Genomic DNA, 21,802 nt, shown 5'->3' with positions numbered 1-21,802 from the left:
TATAATTAATATTGAAACGACCTTCGGATGGTTACCCGAAATCCCACCAGACCACATCTCAATGCGCGAAAAGGAAATAGGGTGGATAGCCTTCTTAAGCCCTTTAAACATTTCTTATATATTTGTACATATATGGGCATGCAATTTATAAGAAGTAAAACTAAGTTTAATAAAAGCATTTAATAAGTAGAAGAGTTTATAAAACATTTTGAAGTGAAACAGTTTGATAAACAGTTTGAACAGTGATAAAATCATTGGTTTTCTAGTTATTAATCACATGTGATTAAATCAATCACATGTGATTGATGTAATAACTGTATGTGTTTAACTTGTATCCCCCCCATAAAGTATTTAAAACATTTAAAAGCATTTCAAAGGTTGATTAAAGGGGTATGAACTCACTTGGAAGTTTGAAGATAGCGAGAAGGAAAACCGGGCAGAGTTTTGTCTCGGGAAACGGATTTTTCTCGGGATTCTCGGGAATCTCAGGAGTAAAATTGACCCTCGGGACTTGAGCAAAAAGACCAGAGCTTCGGGTTTAAACGGGCACGGAAATCGAGGCAAGATCGTGAGAGAAAGAGAGAAAATGAACAAAATTTTCGGAAAGCCTCGGATCCCTTTTATAGGGGTGCTGAACTGCCTACGTACGCAGGGCGTACGGGCGTACGCAGCGCGTACCCGTGCGTCATCACTTACGCACTTCGGACGGGACGGGTCGGATGGGGCGGGTCGGATGGGACGGGTCGGTAGCTTTGCATAGGGCGACGTGGACGATTCGAGGCCCTTGATTCGAGTACGTGAGGCGTACGAGAGTACGCAACGCGTACTCCGGTCCTATCTACTGACTCCCCTTCAGATATTACCAAGAATTTTTAATTATTTTTATATTTATTTTAAATAAACTTCTAAAATTCATATCTCCTTCATACGAACTCCGTTTTCGATGTTCTTTATATCCCTGCGAAGGTGAGACTACGATCTACAACTTTCGTTTAGATTCTGTCAGCAAATTTTGAAATTATTTTTATTATTTATTTATGAAAATGACGTGATTAAGGAATTTCTTTAAAAATTCATGACTTTTTCATACGATGTCCGATTTGAGCGTTCTTTTTATGCATGTTTGTAGTTTAACGATATCTATGACTTTCATTTAGACACCTATGGTCAGAAAGTGTTTTATTGAAACTTTGCGTTTTTACCTCTATCAGTGTTGCCGGTTTTTGCCGAGAATCTTCGGCTGGTCATAACTTCATCGTTATAACTTGGATTTTAGTGTTCTTTATATGCTTGGAAACCTTGATACGATTTGCTACTACTTTATTTAACCCAAATAAGATTTTAGGAAAGTTATATTTTGACCTAAATTTGATTGGTTTTACATTACATTGTCTCGAAATATCGGGTTGTCACAGACATGAAATAACAACCAAGTATTATTGTGTTTAAAAATCATTCCGAAAACCATTGTAGATTGTTTTTTGTTTCGGCCCCCCTAGTTTTTGTGTTTGTGTTCCGCCCCTGTCTAAGTCATCCAAGTTGGAGTGAGTCGGTCGTGGCTTATGTGGAGCCATATGGGATGCAGCTAGGGGAGTGCTTCGCTTTAGACTGTGAAAGGATATGGTGTTTCATAAGGCATGTTCCATTTAGGGACCACCTAGAAAAAGTCAGAATGACTTTCCTGATGAAGGTGGTAGTGATGGGTTTTGAGCATTATAACACTCCTATGGTGTACATTCAACCCTATAAACCTTGGATCTATGTTTTCTCTATTATACATGCAAATATTAAATATTCCAAGGTTTCATCCTAACTAGCATACCTTTTAATGTAGCTTGGTGTATTCAAGCTTTAAGAGCTTAGATGACATACCTTTTAATGTAGCTTGGTGTATTCAAGCTTTAAGAGCTTAGCCCCAATAGTGTGGAAGCCTCAAGGGGAATCACCAAAACACCTTGGAAGAACTTGAGAGAATATGTACGCACACTAAAATCAGCCCACTCTTATGTCCTCACACACTAGTACCATTTTAGGTTCCAAGTACTCCTTTATATAGTGTGGTGGATTAGGGTTACATCCATGTAAACCTCATACCTATGTCTTTTCATTTCCATGAGATCCATGGGTTAAGCACCTATACTACAAAGTTCTAGTTAGATGACAACTATTGTTTTAAATTCAAGTATAAAGTTGATAAAACCGAAACAATGAATAATGAGTAATCAATATGGTGATAAATAAAAGTGTTTATTTATATTCATAGGGTTTGATACCATATTTGATTCATTTATTCTTGTGTTTCACTTTGCATGTTTTGATTTCCAGAATAAACTAGGTTATTCTTCTGGAATGACTAAGTTATTCAAACCATCCACAGTCGGTCATATGTTGCAAGTAGATATGAATTAAGACTGTCATGGGTTGGCTTGTAGAGGTCTAAGATGCTGGACAAAGGGCTACAACACTCATGAGTGCTCATAAGTTCTGATTATTGCATTCAACCCATGCTCATCGGAATCACTTCATGGATTTTATCACGAGTGATCATGAGACGGTAATATCTTGTATTCTTCAAACCTAGAGATATGAGTTGTTACTATGAGTTGGTTGTACATTGATTGCACGAAAACGCATTCGGTAACTCGGTGTTATAAAACGTGCCTGTGTGTATGATTCAACAAGTAGTAGAACAAGCCATATGAGTCGAAGTTTATACATTCCTTTTACCTTCAGGATAAAAGCGATATCTGTGGGCCCCTCGATGATTTAATGATGATACATGTGAGTGCTTAGCCAAGCTAGGACTGATTTGATTTTTTCAATCAGTCAGTCATCATGAATCGGAAATCGGGAAACAACAAATGGATAGAGAGAATGATTATAATCCATGTCTCGGTCCATATGATATCTAGAATGGAGGAATATATGATCCCTTATCTAATGGACAAGTTCGTTGACAAGATCAGAGTTCGACAGCAGCTTTAAGAGCTACGATTACCAGTTAGGTTTTAAAGTCATACTCAATAATAGTTTGAGACTTATCCAAGTGGGAGACTGTTGGATTAATGTCTAAGTCCATAACTATATTTGGTATGTACTTGACCCGACCCGACATGGTCCATTTGGGTTGCATTTCACCGGCACAATTTATATGGATAGTATTTTGAGAATAGTATATTTATGATTTATATTAATATATTATAAGTTCTAATACATTAATATAATCATATTATTTAATTAGTATTGATCAAGAATAAGTTTATAATTAATTAAGTGATCAAAATGAACTAATTAAATATGGACTCTTAGATATATATATGTGTAGTGGGCCAAGTTCATTTAGGTTGGGCTAAGTCTTCATGGATAGTCCATGGAGCTTTAACCCATGGATCCTAGGAAATGAAAGGTCATGGTATTAGGGCTTAACCCTAATCCTCCACACTATATAAAGATGTCATTGGTTGGTGAAATGGGCACTAGTGTGGTACACTAAGAAGGGCTAGCCGATTTCACTAGAGAGAACCAAGTATCCATATTCTCTAAAGTCTTCCAAGGTGTTTTGGTGATTTGTGATTCCACTTGAGGCTTCCACACTATTGGGGCTAAGCTCTTAAAGCTTGAAGACATCAAGCTACATCAAAAGGTATGCCATCTAACTAGTACTTTGTAGTATAAGAACTTCATAATATGCTAGTTAGGATTAAAGCCTTGGAAAGTTCTTATTTGCATGTATAATAGAGAAGACATAGATCCAAGGTTTATAGGGTTGCATGTACACCATAGGAGTGTTAGAATGCTCAAAACCCAATAGTGGTATCAGAGCCTGGTTGTTTTCTGTTATATTAATGCAAATGTTTTATTTTCAAAGTTGAAAAAAAAAGCATGACGTTTGTCAAATTTTAAGATAATTACTTGTTTTTGTGAAAAACTAATTATTTGTAAAATTTGAATCATTTTCTATATGAGTTGGATTAGGTCAAATTTAGTAAAAGGTAAAATTATATGATTATTTTATTAGTTTTAAAATTTTGATTTAAAGAGTTTTTTGAAACCTCCATAAGTTATGGATATGAAAAGGTTTAAAAAAAATTTGATTCAAAGTTTTTTATGGAGTTACAAAACTTGGTCTTAATGTTTTAAAGAATTCCATAACTTGTTCTTAAGTTATGGAACATGAAAAGTTTCATCATAAGAGAAACATTAAACTCCATAAGTTATGGAATCCAAAAGTTTTTTTTTGTGTTACCTTGTTTTATGAGTTATTTTTTTAGATTAATGAAAAATATGTGTTAATAGTTTTCAATCCAAATTAATCTAAAAGTTGTTCATAAAATGTGTTTTTGTAACTTGTCCTCAAGTTATATGAAAAGTCACATTTATGAATCGTAAAAACTCATAAAAAATGCCTTAGGTTACAAAAAAAAAAAATGAAGAGTCTTTCCTTATTAAATGGTTTTATGACTCCATAACTTGTCCTCAAGTTATGCAGAACCAAGAGTCTCTTCATTAAATAATAAATAAAAAAAAGTGTAACCTTAATTAATTCCATAAGTTATAAAATAAAGAAAAGTTAATTCATTTATTAGTTTAAAGTCTTTCATAACTTGTCCTCAAGTTATGGAACTTGAAGAGTTTTTGGAATAAAACTACTTTAAACACATAAGTTATGGAATTAATTAGTTTTGAATAGTTTCAAAACTTACCCTCAAGTTTTGGAATTTGAAAAATTGTTCACTTATGAATACTTTAATTCCAAGTTAGCCCTTAGAATTTTAACAGTTAAAATTCAACCCTTATACTTTATAATATTATAAGTTAATAATATTTATATATATGTATAAGAGTAAAGTCAGTCTTACCATTAGTAGGCCTCATTCACGAAGCCGGTCTATAAAGGGGGTATAAGGTTACTGCCTATAAAATGGCAGTTTAATGGGTGTCCACTCTCACCCACTGCTTCCTTGACCGGTGGAGGGTCGTTAGCCGAACGGGTTTGACAGAACTATAATTCTCCCTTCATAAAAAGTATTAATGATAAATACTAAGTAACTAAACTCTTAATAATACCCAATATTAGTTACTTAGGAAAATGTGAATAAGGTGCTAATCCATGAAATTACGCTTTGCACTTTGTTTAAGTCGGTTAGTGGAGCGTGTGTGGTTAACCGGCACACTAACTCGTATTTAACAAGGTAGGCAAAGGGTAACTTAATGTTTATCATAGTATCGATGGAGCGTTTGTGGTTAACCGGCACATCGATTGAGGGGTAAACACTTAAGGGTACCAAGTAATTTGGATGGTTACGTCACACCTTGTTTTCTGATCCTCGGCATCCCAGTCACAAAACCTGAAGGGCACTCTCGAGATTGAAACATGCCATTGAAAGTTCAATGAATCTCAAAGATCTAGGAATTTCAAATCCAATTAAAACCTGATTAATTATTTCGTTTTTCATGGTGAAAATTGGTGAATCGTCATTCACCTACCTTCAAATATTCTATAGCTTGGATTACGGCATCCCTCTTCCAAGTTATAAAATAGTTTGCTGGGTCCTAGCCTTAATATTTCATATTGGGTGTTATATTAAGGACTTTAAATCAACTATCTTGAATATCTCCCAAAAGATGTCAAGTTCAGACATATATGATCTTCCCAAATATCTTGGAACCTCACTTCCTCCACCTCCTCCAATTATTCTCCTTAACCCACAAGTTCAAGGTCACTCAAGCCCTATTGGCAAGGAAAGGTCTATGTGTGATCACATCTTGGAGATGAAAGTCACATGCTGACAAGCCGGGAGAGTTGGGTGTCAAAGTCTTGAGAAAGTTAGTGGTTTAATCACTTTCTAAGTCACATAATGAGTTCCTTTGGGACTTCTATGAGATAGACTATGATAAGACCCTTAATGATCCTATCTATTTGCTTGGTTCTGCTAAAAGAGAAATGATTTACTGTACTAGTAAAGCAAATTTGATTAGGAGATCAACTTCCTAAAACTTCAAGGACATTGACAATGATAACATTGGATATCTAGTAAAAGCTCTCTCTTCCCAGTGGAAAAGGATCGTATCACACCCCAAAAACGGAACGGCGGAAACGTTCTGGGGTGGATGACGTCATGTCAAGTATCACAACACATGCAATATAGTAATCAAAGTACAACAAAACATTACATTAATAGTAATAGTTTTACAAGGTTACATTACAAAAATTTAAAGTAATACAAGTAATAGAATAAATACAGCGTAGTACTAAGCTATCTTCATCAACAGCTCCGGGGATGTACCTGTCTAATGCTAACCTGAGAATACAAGTTATTTGAAAAGCGAGTATCATCATTTTTACAAATGTTGGTGAGTTCATAAGCATTTAGTGACATTTCATTCAAATAGCTTAATAAAGTAATAGTTTAAGAGATTTCAGTGTATTAGAGTTCTTTCCAGAAAATGCTATTATTGAACTGTTCTTTTGAGACTCCTAGATTTCAGTGTATTTCAGTGTAATAGTTTAATTGGATTTGAAACTCCTAGATCTTTTGAGATTCATTGAACTGTTCAATGGCATGTTTCAATCTCGAGTGTGCCCTTCAGGTTTTGTGACTGGGATGCCGAGGATCACAAAACAAGGTGTGAAGTAACCATGCAAATTACTTGGTACCCTTAAGTGTTTACCCCTTAATCGATGTGCCGGTTAACCACACACGCTCCATCGATACTATGATAAATATTAAGTCACCCTTTACCTACCTTGTTAAGTCCAAGTTAGTATGCCGGTTAACCACACACGCTCCACTAACGACTTAGACAAAGTGTAAAGTGTAATTTCATGGATTAACACCTTATTCACATTTTTCCTAAGTAACTAAGATTGGGAATTATTAGGAGTTTAGTTACTTAATATTTATCATTAATACTTTTAATGAAGGGAGAATTATAGTCCTGTCAAACCCGTTCGGCTAACGACCCTCCACCGGTCAAGCAAGCGGTGGGTGAGAGTGGACACCCATTAAGTTGCCATTTTATAGGCAACAACCTTATACCCACCTTATAGACCGACTTCGTGAATGAGGCGTACTAACGGTAAGACCGACTTTACTCTTATACATACATACATATATATATATATATATATATATATATATATATATATATATATATATATATATATATTATTAACTTATAATATTATAAAGTATAAGGGTTGAATTTTAACTTTTAAAATTCTAAGGGCTAACTTGGAATTAAAGTATTCATAAGAGAAAACTTTACAAATTCCAAAACTTGAGGGCAAGTTTTGAAACTATTCAAAACTAATTAATTCCATAACTTATGTGTTTAAAGTAGTTTTAATCCAAAAACTCTTCAAGTTCCATAACTTGAGGACAAATTATGGAAGACTTTAAACTAATAAAGAATTAACTTTTTCTTTATTTTATAACTTATGGAATTAATTAAGGTTACATTATTTTTTTTTTATATTTATTTAATGAAGAGACTCTTGGTCCTCCATAACTTGAGGACAAATTATGGAGTCATAACTCCAATTAATTAGAACTAGACTCTTCATTTTTTTTGTAACCTTTGCCAATTTTATGAGTTTTATGAGTCTTTAGTGTGACTCTTCATGTAACTTGAGGACAAGTTACACAAACACATTTTATACTCAACTCTTAGATTAAAATGGATTGAAAAAAACTATTTCATTCAACTTTTCTATTAATCTAAGAAACTCATAAGAACAAGATAATTCAAATCAAACTTTTTTCATGTAATTAGTCTAACCTTTAAACTAATACAAAACATGAATCTATTGACAAGTATCTTTGAAATTGGATTAGCATGAACATTAGCACAACAAAAACAAGTTTATAAGTTCAAAAACAACTTAGGGTAATGTTCCTAGTCCATTTCTAGCCAAAAACCTCGAAGATATGCTGTCTGGGGTCCAACTCGGCGAGTTGGATGCATTTTGCCTTGGACTCGTCGAGTCCCTTCATGGACTCGGCGAGTCTGCTGGGCTGACAGCATCAAAACTCGATTTTTCAGCTCCATTTGCAAGTATAACAAGAAAACAAGCCTAGGCTCTGATACCACTGTTGGGTTATGAGCATTCTAACACTCTTAAGTGTACATGCAACCCTAAATACCTTGGATCTATGTTTTCTCTATTATACATGCAAATATGAACATCCAAGGTATTATCCTAATCTAACATACAAAACAATGGATATAACAAGATAGAATACATACCTTTAAGTTAGTGCTTGTCTTCATGAAGCTTGAGTGCCTAGTGCCCCAAGTGTGACACCTCAAATGGTTCACAATCATCAAAACACTTGGAATAACTTGAGAGAATTCTACACTTCATGAAAATCGGATAGCCCTCTCTAGAATAATACTAGTACCGATTTTGTCAAGAATAATATCTTTATATAGTGTTACAATTAGGGCAAACCCTAATTGTCATGACTTTCCATTTCCTTGGATCCATGGGTTCAAATACACCATGGAGCATCCATGGAGCATCATATGGATTTTGGCCCAACTAGATAATCCATGGAGCATTAGCCCACTATACAAGTATGGATGATTTACACAATCAACCCATATATTTAATTAGTCTTCTTTTGATCACTTAATTAATCCTAGATTAATTCTTGATCTATACTAATTAAATAATCTTATTATTCTTATTATTAATATACTAGAACTTATAATATATTAATAACCATAAGTGTCTTATTTCTCTCATTATAGTCTATCCAAGTGCATGATGCCATGCAACCCAAATGGACCATGCTGGGTCGGGTCAAGTCTTACCAATTATAGTTATGGACTTAGACATTAATCCAACATAAGTAACGATTGAAAGACTTAGGAAGGCTCATCCGCCCTATTTCCTTTTCTTCGTTGAGATGTGGTCTGGTGGGATCGGGTGGCCGTCCGAAAGTCGTTTGGTTCATTAGTTATATACTATGTATATGAGTATGGACCTACAACAAATTCTCTAGTCAAGTCAGTTGAGAGTCTCTACCTCTATTCTACACTTACTTTAGAAACACACTACCCACTATTTGGAAGTCTCTATCTCTAATACGTCACTTGCATCAGAAATCCACTCCCTTCTAGAAACATACTATCCTCTATTTGGGATGCATCTTCGGGATGCGGCGTTTTTCCATCGTCTAGTTGGTAACCGGAGTCTCTTGTAGGGAGAGCGGACATTGTGTGTATATGCCTATACGGGATTGACAACCCCACACCCTGACTGCTAGCTACAGTCCACGGCCAACCAAGCCAAGGGGTGACAAATGTCATATTATATAGATGCTTGTAGAGCGTCTAGAACTCTAGTCAGTATGGTTACGAGTATCCTGGGTTACCTTATAATTCATGTCCTTAAGGTAACGGTATTTCACCGGCAATCTACACTGTATGCTGGTACATTCATTTTCAGAGTCACACTGTTTTGACCTTACAAGATGTATCTTTCATTTGATACTGTCTGGGGTCTGTTATCTCTGTTTGACCTTACAAGATGTACCTTTCATTTGGTATCGTCTGTGGTCTGTCTTCACTGTTTTGACCTTGCCAGTTGTACCTTTCATTTGGTACCTTCTGGGGTCTGTTTCTCCATTTGTTAGACTGAACCAGGCATGTCGTTAGTTCGATACTTTCCTGGAGTCTATGACTCTTTTGCCTTAGTCAACAGTCCTCACTGCTGAGGCATATGATATTCCCTGATGTCGTTGCTTTCCTCAATAATCAAATTTAGTATTTTGATAATGATAGCAATTTAGGGAAAACTACTTTTTACCCTACATCACTGACCAGTCTTGGTAGAAGGCTGCTTTTATTAAAGAAAATATAGGATTTTCGTGAAAGGACTCTAATACACTGAAATCTCTTAAACTACTACTTTCTTAAGTTATTTGAATGAAATGTCACTAAATGCTTATGAACTCACTAGCATTTGTAAAAATGCTGATACTCGCTTTTAAAATAACTTGTATTCTCAGGTTAGCATTAGACAGGTACATCCCCGGAGCTGTTGATGAAGATAGCTTTGTACTATGCTGTATTTATTCTATTACTTGTATTACTTTAAAATGTTGTAATGTAACCTTGTAAAACTATTACTATTAATGCAATGTTTTGTTGTACATTTGATTACTATAATGCATGTGTTGTGATACTTGACATGACGTCATCCACCCCAGAACGTTTCCGCCGTTCCGGTTTTGGGGTGTGACAGATTGGTATCAGAGCATTGTTTATAGTGAGCTAAGTATATCAATTCATAAAAGATATACAGCCTATAAATACAAAAGGGATAAAACACTCTGACCAAGAGATTATACTTTAAAATATAACCATATTTTTACCAAAGTATAATAACATCCGGAATCTAAGCACTCGAACACAAGTATCACAAGAAGAACAAGAATAACAGTCTTCGGATGTTGAGCACTACAGACAAATCGGGGCAGTTATGTAATCGTACGCTGGAATAAATGTAACCTGATCAACTACCTTTATTCGAGATGCGATGAACGTGTGCTCAAGAGTGATTGTGGTGTGCAACAGGTTTGAAACTTACCAAGTAGGATTGTTAGAGCCAAACATAAAGTTAAAATACTATAGGAATATTTTGGAACACTAAAAGATCCATACTAATCCCAGAACCCATATTCAAAGATAAGAACCAAACAAGAATTAAAATACCATAGGGGTATTTAGGATACATAGATAACCTAGTGTGAGAACTAAAAGATCCTTATTGATATACCTACAACTACAGAGGGTATACTTCCAAGGTTATATATAATAAGGATCCCATAGGCTAAGAATGTGTGGTTTCACTCTACTTCCTTTTCCTCGTTGGGATGTGGTCCTAGAGTAGTATCACATATTCGAAGGCCTATCGGATCTAAACTATATATGATTTGTATACCCTGTGTAATCGTAGCAGGACTCGATGTGAATCATCCAGCGAAATGTTAATAATCTGTTAGGATTCTTTAGACATTTCCATTCTCGCACGAACGCTGTAGAAAACCCTATCCACTTCAGTACATAACAGAAGAGTTGATTCCGACCCCGAAGAAGTTCTTTGAGAATATTTCCTGTTCGGGAATAAATGAACTGGGTCGAGACTATTGAATACACCAAGTGCCCATGTTCTTTTAGGGACATCGGTGAGAAACTCGCCTAAAGTTCGGAGATTCCCAGTCATCCATCCTGAAGTGATGACACCCAGAGTTGGAATCAGAAGGAAGGCGGAGTAGAAATTCAATATGTCCATACGAGGAGAGAACCCTAGGAAACTGCCCGAAGGAAACCAACGCCGATTCTAGTCAAAGATACGAGGCAGACCAGGGGAGCCAGTACGTGGAACCAGAAAAGTGTCTTTTCCTCGTGTTCGTCATGCTAATACACCCATAAAATAATACAATTTAGTGAGTTAGTGATTACACTGCTCACGCTATGTGTTAGGTAAATCGCCTTGTTCCCGTTGCCAGTAATACGCTTATAGCGGATCCCCACACCTCTCTGAAGTTGTTTAGCCATAAGCCCTCATGAGCCTCTCTTTTCGCAGCTTCGTTCCGAACTGTTCTCAAATCTCTCCAGGCTGGAGAGTGAAACCTTTCTCAGTATAAACGTAACTTAGTAGGAACGACTCACATCTTATGGCCTTTTTTCTGACACTCATACACCCACTTCGATTACCAGGACTACATCATAGGGATGTAGGTCGACACTCAGACAACCAATACCCGAGGCACGGGAAAAATATTATGCCTAATACGTTCAGGACAAAAACGTCCAGGGTTAACCATCGTCTCTCATTACCTTGTATTCCTTTCCGTGTAGGAAAACCATGCCACCGAAGAAGCGTAACCAATCCACAAGCGAGAAACCTACTCTCTTATTTGATGAAGCTACGTTCCAAGCTGCAGTTTCAGCAGCCGTAGCAGCTTTCATGGCTCACCTGAATGCTAACACCGCCGATGTTAGCAAGGGCCCTGTCGGGATTTCCCATCCTGGCGATGGACAACATCAACCCACACTTCCATACTCAGTCACCCAAGAACCTCAACTGAACCCACTAAAGAGAAAACTCAAGATAGAGGAGGGAAGTACCTCGGCTCAAGGACCTTCCGATGGGCAACGAGCTGAGGCAGTCTATACCCCTATCAACCCTTCCCTCCCAACTCCAAGAAGACCGTATCTAGGAGACCTTCCCCATTGCAGCAAGTGCAGCTACCATCATCATGGTGCCTGCCGGGAACTCTATTGTGCTAGGTGCCACATGAAGGGGCATATTGCTCGTGTATGCAGAACTCCGGTGGAACGTATAACAGCAATCGCCAATGCGGCGCTCACACAGGTTTGCCGCCTATGTGGTGAGTTTGGACACTTCAAGAAGGACTGCCCAACCGAAGGAAAAGACAAAGACATAGAAGGAGCCTGACACTACTGCTTAGGGAGAAACATCAAGGAACTCGATAGATTTTTTTTGGTACGACTCTCGATCTCAGATAACAAAGCTAAGAACAATAAAAGACTAATTCAAATGCAAATTCTTTCCAGTAAGGCGAAAGTCGCAGCACTGTTATAAAAATTTAAAATTCATTAGGTAAAGCTATAGTGGCTAAACATATACGTTACGGCCATGTATATTTAAGATGGACAGACCTAGAGTGAGCGAATGCCGCCTCATCTCCTGTTCCTCGTTTGGTTGTGGATTTAGGGCGGGGTCGCTCAGTCGACAGTCCTCCCCACCTTAAATGTACATGACTAGTATATGTGAGGCGATTATAAAAATGCCTCGTGAGAATCCGTTCATGAAAAGATACTCTATTCGGAAACACTTAGAACTCTCTATAGTTCCGCGTCGACTCTACCGGTCCAAGTATTCACGGTAGTGATACGTAGGACGAAACCCGAGACGCCTCGAACTGGTGTGCCTGTTCGGCACATGACTCTATCGATCTTCACTTTATATCATGTTGGAGTGTGCCAACTTCGACGACTCTATTGATCATGGTTTGATTTCGTGCAACCGTGTGTAAATCCTTAAGTGCTGTGTAAAAAGCACTTTCTCCATAGCCCTATCGGAAAATAAAGGTTCTTCCGAACCTGAACCTAACACAAATAAACCAACTTAATATGATCCGTCAATCGTCCCTCTTATCTCAAACCTTCCGAAGCACCCAAGGGAAGATACCATACACTGTTGACCGACCCCTCGTATTCAGATGAACACCGAAGCGAAACACACTACAAGATACTCCAGAAGACAACAACCAACCGAAGCATACTCCGTAGATTCCCTCGGAAAACCCTTCACACCTCGCACATTAGGTTCGTGAACCTAGAGAACAGAACTCGTGAGATTGATCACTATAAATAGGTATATGCATAAAGGTGGTATATAATCGAGATCAAAAAGATTTAAGGTGTGTGTTTCCTCCCTATTCCCTGTTCCTCGTTGGGTTGTGGGTTTGGGGTGGAGTCGCACAGCTGAATGTCCGCTGACCTCAATCGTATACTGCTCGCATACACCCAATATTTGTGGTTAGACTAAGCATGAGCTCTACCACGAACCTCTTCGGAAAACACTTTCACCCTATTCCATAAAATAGGAACCCGAGTCAAGAAAATCACTACGGGTTGAACTCATAAGAGTTCCGAGTGAGAAGATTCTATACTCACTAGATTCAACCTAGACCAAGAAAACCTAGAACCTTCGGATGAGTAGTTGCAGTATATGCCCGCACTACTCAGGCACTTCGTCCACCTCGTTATAGACAAGTAGTGCCTATCATCCTCCACCCTATTGCATGGAGGAAATCATCGTCGCCCTGTAAACGATGAAATACATTCACCGAAGAGGACACTAGAATGCCGAGAACCATAGGATAACCTTCGTAGCCAAGAATAATTGGTAAAGTGTGAACGTAGTTGCGTTAAGCCTCGTGACCCTGATCCCGAAGAGATTATAGACTTGACACCAGCCCTGGTGTTAGTCGAAGGGTTATGCAGGAACATACACTTTCCACACTACAATAAACCACAATCTTAGAGATTCATTGGACTGTTAGGTGTTCCACGAATACGATCTCACGCAGAGATAATAGAACTACCTCCCGAAATAGTCCAACACTCGTTAGGTGAAACCCTATCTCCTCGACCCGCAGGGTTTCCGTATCTCAATTTTCGTTAGTGCAGGTCCATTTTTCACAAGCGTAAGATAGACACTCTATAGCAAACGAATAACCATAGTCACGCAACCCACTCGACGATCTAGAAAGTCTCTATCAGCCAGTTGAAAGAAAACACGAAACCGAAGACCCCTCGAGATTTCTAAGAACCAACCTGAAGGACTACACTACCAGTACGATAGAGAACGTTAGGAACTTCGGAATGGCGATCACGCCAATGATAGTCTTGCCATAGAAGTACACTATGTTATAAGTACTGAAAAGGTCTACCTTTCCGAGAGTGTAGGACCCTTCGAAAATCCTCATGGAGACATGGTCCAACCCTTTTTCAGGCCGCTACTACCTTCGGATATACCACAAGATTCACACCCGGACAACCCATTTCTTATACTTGACTTGACTGGTGATTTCCCGACAACACTCTTCGTACCTCACTCATCTTGATAGAATCCATTGAGAACTCTAACCTCGTAGATACACCAGTTAGAACCCACTAGCTAGACGAGATAAAATCCGCATCCCGTATATGAAGGTCTGTAAGAATGACAAACACAGACTAGAGTTCACTTGGGGATGCAAGGACAACCACATAGGAAGTACTCTCTTACCTCTACTTGGCCATTCATACCTACTTCCTTGCCTAGATTTGAATTTCGGGACGAAATTCCCTCTAACGGGGGGATGATGTGACAACCCAAGTTGCCCCGTTACATTCCTCCGTTACCGTTAACGGAATATCCCACTGTAGAAAAGTTCCGTTAATGAGAAGTCGTCAAGTTTAATAAACATTTCAATGGTGTATGTTTATATGTCGTTAAGTCGTGATAAAAGGAAATAAAATACATAACACATATTTCCATTTAATTGGAAATGTTAAGTTTTATTATTACGACCACTAAATCGGGTGCGACCAAAAGCCCCGTTTAACGGTAGTATCGGGTAAAATTCCACTGTGCCCCGACTCAAAACCATATATAAGGGTGAGTGGATTCTATTGAAGACTTTTTACACTCTCTCTCTATACTCTCTCTCTAGACCCGTTTTCGCCCCGAAACCACAACCAAACGCTTCCAAATTGTGAGTCCGCTTACCCTAGCTTATTCTAAGCATATTGATTTGTGTTTATAGCCCAAAAAATCGGACTTAGAAGCTATGAAAAAGGAGTTTACGGCCTAAGAACCTCCTTAGGCCGTAAACACCTAAAACAAGGCCAAAATGACCCAAACTTGTCCCTAATGGCTTGGAAATAAATTGAGGTATTAGCCTAGGAGTGTTTAAACATTAAAACTCATGGATTTGGGGGTTAAAAGAGAGTTTATGGCCCAAGCACAAGCTTAGGCCGTAAACACCTCAAAATCATGTTAAAAGGTCCCAAATGCACTCCAAACTCATCCTAGGGCTCCATACATAATTTAGGGACTTGGTATTTGGGTTTAGATCAATTAAACACATCAAAATGAAGGATAAAAAGGAGTTTACGGACCAAGTCTATTCCAAGGCCATAAACTCCCCAAACATGCCCAAAATGTTGGTTTTTGTCCCCCAAATGGCCTTAGACTATTTCTATAAAATGCTAGAAAGGATTTAAGGACATAAACACATGAAATAGAGGGGTAAAAAGGAGTTTATGGCCCAAGAAATTTTCTAGGCCGTAAACTCCCCAAAACACACTCAAATGGTAGTTTTAATCCCCCAAAATGGCATCACACTTCATTAGAAATCACTTGGAAGGCATTAGGGGCTTTAAACTTCCCAAAACTCTAAGGATTAGAGTTTACGACCGTAAACTCCTTTGGGAGTAGTTCCTTGGCCGTAAAATCATAGATCAAGCCCTTAGAAGCCTCAAATCCACTCATGCCTTTTATGAAAAGTCCTTAGAAAAATCCCATGAGCAAGCTAGAAGCATTAAACACCCAAGAATATGACCTTGGGAATTTACGGCCGTAAACTCCCTTGGGTTAGGCCGTAAACTCCAAAATGGTCCATGTTAATGCTTTAAACCCATTCACACACTTGATATTTGAGTTTAGCAAAGTTCCACAACTGATAGGAGGCCCTTAGCACCCTTAAACGCTACCCGGGACCCCAAACACTTAGCCAAAAGTGTTTTCCGCTCCTTTGAGTGCGTATATTTGTGTAATTAGCATTAAATATACTAATTGTATGTGAACATATGTTATCATATGTTAAATAGGTCATTGAGTGTGTTCGAGTCCTTACATGGCACCGAACGTCCAAACAGCACTCTCGTCGGACCTACTTACACCAGGTGAGTTCATACCCCTGAATGAACCTTTTAAATGCTTTTAAATGTTTTATAGGGGGGAATACAAGTTAAACATGCTAGTTATCATGTCAATCGCATATGATTGATAACCCGCATGCACTAGATTTTACACCTTTACACTGTTTTACCGAGTGGGACACTAAAATGATTCTTACCTGTTTCATAACTTTTACTTATGCTGATTTATTCAAATTCATTCTAAATTGGTTTATGAAAGATCCTCTAAGTTTTTAAACGTGTTTTACAAAGGAATAGAATTTGTGATTTTCTCTGTACATAAAGGCTTTTCATGAAAGATTTCCCTTTTTGACGTATATTGTTACTTATTAAATACTGCTGCTTCACTTATACTTATTTTATACTATGACTCGGTAACACTTTCACTTATACCTATAGTCGCTTATACTTGATGATGCTTATGCTTATTCACGCTCTTACTTAGTGATACGATTCCTTCTTCACTTATACTTGATAACGAGTCTACTTCACTTATACTTGACATGCTTTTGCTTCACTTATTATCGCCTCTACTCCGTGATACGCTTATACTTGTTTGACACTTCTACTTCACTTGCGACCGCTCCTACTTCACTCGTTAGACACTCCTACTTCACAAGAATCACTTATACTTGATACACTTATACTTTATGATGCTGTTATTCCACACGATATGAATTCATACCACAATGATATGTCTTCAGTTATTACACACTCAGTCGTAGTTAGATGTACGTCTGTGCTTATATAGATACATATAAGTAACGATTGAAAGACTTAGGAAGGCTCATCCGCCCTATTTCCTTTTCTTCGTTTAGATGTGGTCTGGTGGGATCGGGTGGCCGTCCGAAAGTCGTTTGGTTCATTAGTTATATACTATGTATTTGAGTATGGACCTACAAGAAATTCTCTGGTCAAGTCAGTTGAGAGTCTCTACCTCTATCTACACTTACTTTAGAAACACACTACCCACTGTTTGGAAGTCTCTATCTCTAATACGTCACTTGCATCAGAAATCCACTCCCTTCTAGAAACACACTATCCTCTATTTGGGATGCATCTTCGGGACGCGGACTTCTCCATCGTCTAGTTGGTAACCAGAGTCTCCTGTAGGGAGAGCGGATATTGTGTGTATAGGCCTATACAGGATTGACAACCCCACACCCTGACTGCTAGCTACAGTCCATGGCCTACCAAACCAAGGGGTGACAAATGTCACATTATATAGATGCTTGTAGAGCGTCTAGAACTCTAGTCAGTATGGTTACGAGTATCCTGGGTTGCCTTATAATTCATGGCTTTAAGGTAACGGTATTTCATCAGCGATTTACACTGTATGCTGACGTCACCTTTTTCAGAGTCACACTGTTTTGACCTTGCTAGTTGTATCTTTCAGTTGATACCGTCTGGGGTCTGTTATCTCTGTTTGACCTTACAAGATGTACCTTTCATTTGGTATCGTCTGTGGTCTGTCTTCACTGTTTTGACCTTGCTAGTTGTACCTTTCATTTGGTACCTTCTGGGGTCTGTTTCTCCATTTGTTAGACTGAACCAGGCGTGTCGTTAGTTCGATACTTTCCTGGAGTCTATGACTCTTTTGCCTTAGTCAGCAGTCCTCACTGCTGAGGCATATGATATTCCCTGATGTCGTTGCTTTCCTCAATAATCAAATTCAGTATTTTGATAATGATAGCAATTTAGGGAAAACTACTTTTTACCCTACATCACTGACCAGTCTTGGTAGAAGGTTGCTTTTATTAAAGAAAATATAGGATTTTCGTGAAAGGACTCTAATACACTGAAATCTCTTAAACTACTACTTTCTTAAGTTATTTGAATGAAATGTCACTAAATGCTTATGAACTCACCAGCATTTGTAAAAATGCTGATACTCGCTTTTCAAATAACTTGTATTCTCAGGTTAGCATTAGACAGGTACATCCCCGGAGCTGTTGATGAAGATAGCTTTGTACTATGCTGTATTTATTCTATTACTTGTATTACTTTAAAATGTTGTAATGTAACCTTGTAAAACTATTACTATTAATGCAATGTTTTGTTGTACTTTGATTACTATAATGCATGTGTTGTGATACTTGACATGACGTCATCCACCCCAGAACGTTTTCGCCGTTCCGGTTTTGGGGTGTGACAGAGAGTACTTCCTATGTGGTTGTCCTCGCATTCCCAAGTGATCTCTGGTCTGTGTTTGTCAATCCAACAGACCCTCACGTACGGGATGCAGATTCCGTCTCGTGTAGCTAGTGGGTTCCGCCTGGTGTATCTACGAGGTTAGGGTTCTCCATGGATTCTATCAAGATGAGTGAGGCACGAAGAGTGTTGTCGGGAAATCACCTATCAAGTCAAGTCTAAGAAATGGGTCATCCGGGTGTGAATCCTGTGGTATATGCGAAGGTAGTAGCGGCCTGAAAAGGGTTAGACCATGTCTCCATGAGGATTCTCGGATGGTCCTAAGCTCTCGGAAAGGAGTAGAGCTTTTCAGTACTAAGAACATAGTGTACTTCTATGGCAAGATCAACACTAGCGTTCTCACTTGTACTGGATGTGTAGTCCTTCAGGTTAGTCCTTAGGGAGCTCGAGTGGTCTTCGGTTTCATGTATTCTTTCAACTGGATGATAGAGACTTTCTAGATCGTCGAGTGGGTTACGTGACTATGGTTATTTGTTTGCTATAGAGTGTCTATTTCGCGCTTGTGCGAAATGAACCTGCACTAACGAAAATTCAGGTACGGAAACCCTGAGGGTCGAGGAGATAGGGTTTCACCTAACGAGTGTTGGACTATCTCAGGAGGTGGTTCTAGTAATCCTACGTGAGATAGTATTCGTGGAACTCCTAATAATTCAAGGGATCTCTAAGACTGTGGTTTATTCTAGCGTGGAAAGTGTATGTTCCTACATAACCCTTCGACTAACACCAATGCTGGTGTCAGGCCTATGATCTCTTCGGGATCTGGGTCATGAGATTTAACGCAGCTACTTTCATACTTGACCAAATATTCTTTGTTGCGAAGATTATCCTGTGGTTCTCGGTATCCTAGTGTCCTCTTCGGAGAATGTATTTCATCGCCTACAGGGCGACGACGATCTCCTCCATGCAATAGTGTAACAACCCGAAATTGTTCGTCGCCAAAACCTGTTTTACCCGAAAAGTCGCCGTTATCAAATCAGTTCCGTTTACACTTCGGGTCAAATTATTTAAACTTATATGTTTATCATAATTAAATGAGTGTCTAAACCACTCAGGAACTCACGTAATTAGCCCAACATAATTATTTTCATAAGTTTTAGAAATGTCTTCATCGGGTGACGGAAACTTAATCGGGTGCGACCAAAAGCCGCGTTTAACGTTGGTATCGGGTAGAATTTCACCGCGTACAAATTTTAAGACCTATATAAACGTGTTTTAGCATCCATTTGAAGCTTTTTCCTTCTCTCTCTACTCTCTCTCTCTAACCTCTCTCCTAAATCCAAGTTTAAGGGTCCAAAACTCAAATTTAAGGCTTTAAATCTCTAAGGTACATTCCTTAGCTTGTAGTGTAACCTTCCTAGCCTTCAAATTCGAATTCAAAACATGATTTGTGACCACATTCATGAGTTTACGGCCATGGAGCACTCATGGGCCGTAAACTCACAATAAGTGGGTTCTTGAGCCCTTAAACCCCTCCTTGATAACTTTGGGACTTAGATATGGCTAAATGACTTCAAGATATGGACTCTAATCATTTAAAACATGAACTTTGTAAAGTTTTAAGGAGTTTACAGCCAAGGATCATTCTTGGGCCGTAAACTCATATAACTAGGGTTTTCATGCCCTTAAACCCTTCCAAATCACTCATATAGCTTAGATATGAATTATAGAACATACATATTTGCATTTGGACACATGAAACATGATTTTTGGGGGATTTACATGAGTTTATGGCCATGGCTTGTGCTTGGGCCGTATACTCCATTAAAAATGGTACAAATCCATTTCTAGGGTGTTTGAAAGGCATCCAACACCACCAAAAGCCTTGGAATAAATCAAAGGACCAACCAAAAATAGTTTTAGGGCTTTACAAACATCAAAACCCCACATTTGAGAGTTTACGGCCATAGAACATGTCTCATGGCTGTAAACTCAAAAAAGGGTGTCAAATGGTGCCGTAAACTCATTCTAGACTTGTGGGAATTTTTAGAATCACATGTGATTAATTTTAACACCTTAAAAACACTAAATCAAGGGGATTTGAGAGTTTACGGCCAAAGATCCCATGCCTAGGCCGTAAACTCCCATAAGTATTGCAAATGATGTTTTTAATTCAATCCTAGCCTTAGGTAAAATTAATCCAAGCATTTCCAAGTGTCCATATCCATTTATGACCCAAATTTGCACCATAAACCACCCTACCATGAGTTTACGGCCGTAAACTCATGGGGAATGGGTGTTTTGGACCAAAAGCTCTTGTATAAGTTTATTCATGGGGATTAAACTCAAGTCCCAAGTCCCTCGCTTCAATTCCTGTCCTTAAACGCCACCTGGGTCCCTCCAAACACTTGTATCAGAGTGTTTTCGCGACTTGAAGCAATTGTCCCTATCCAACAATCAATCTAAGTCCTAATTAGATATAAATGTGTATCTTTACATCATAATTAGGAACCTCGTGTGTTTACAAGCCCCGAATCAACTCTTAGCATCCAAACCGTCTCATATCTTGTCCGGTGAGTTCATACCCCTACGCTCTTTTTCACTGTTTTCAATGTTTTCAGGGGGGAATACAAGCAAACTATAACTGTTTTCAAATCATAACATTAATATGTTCTAAATTATATCTGACAATCTTATAAACTCTTTTACTCCTTATGTATTATGTTGAGCATAAGGAAAGACTCATCAATTACAACTAAATGGATTTTAGTTAAGGAAATAACAAAACTAATCAAATTATTATGGGAATAATTTGGGGTTCTTTACTGTTTCGTTTTATCATGTACTAATATCTATATAAAGTTATTAGATAAACTATGTCTGATTCAGTTTATCTTCGTATCATTTAAATGTATTGTCAGATAATTTCATTGTATGTATCTATATTTACTGTACTATGTTTCATAATCTTCTGTATGTCGATATCGTATGAGAACCCTGTGAATAGTTTAGTACTCGTTTGTGAGATAGTCACTACCCTATATGGATGATCAGTAAATCCTCCCCGGAAGTGTAACCAGAGTCTCCTGGAGGGAGAGCGCGAAATTTGTGAATAGATCTATTCGGGACTGACAATCCCACA

Source organism: Lactuca saligna, chromosome 9, assembly GCF_052625555.1.
Source record: "Lactuca saligna cultivar CGN05327 chromosome 9, ASM5262555v1, whole genome shotgun sequence".
In the NCBI taxonomy this organism is placed as follows: Eukaryota; Viridiplantae; Streptophyta; class Magnoliopsida; order Asterales; family Asteraceae; genus Lactuca; species Lactuca saligna.
Note: the sequence above shows the minus strand (reverse complement) of the source record.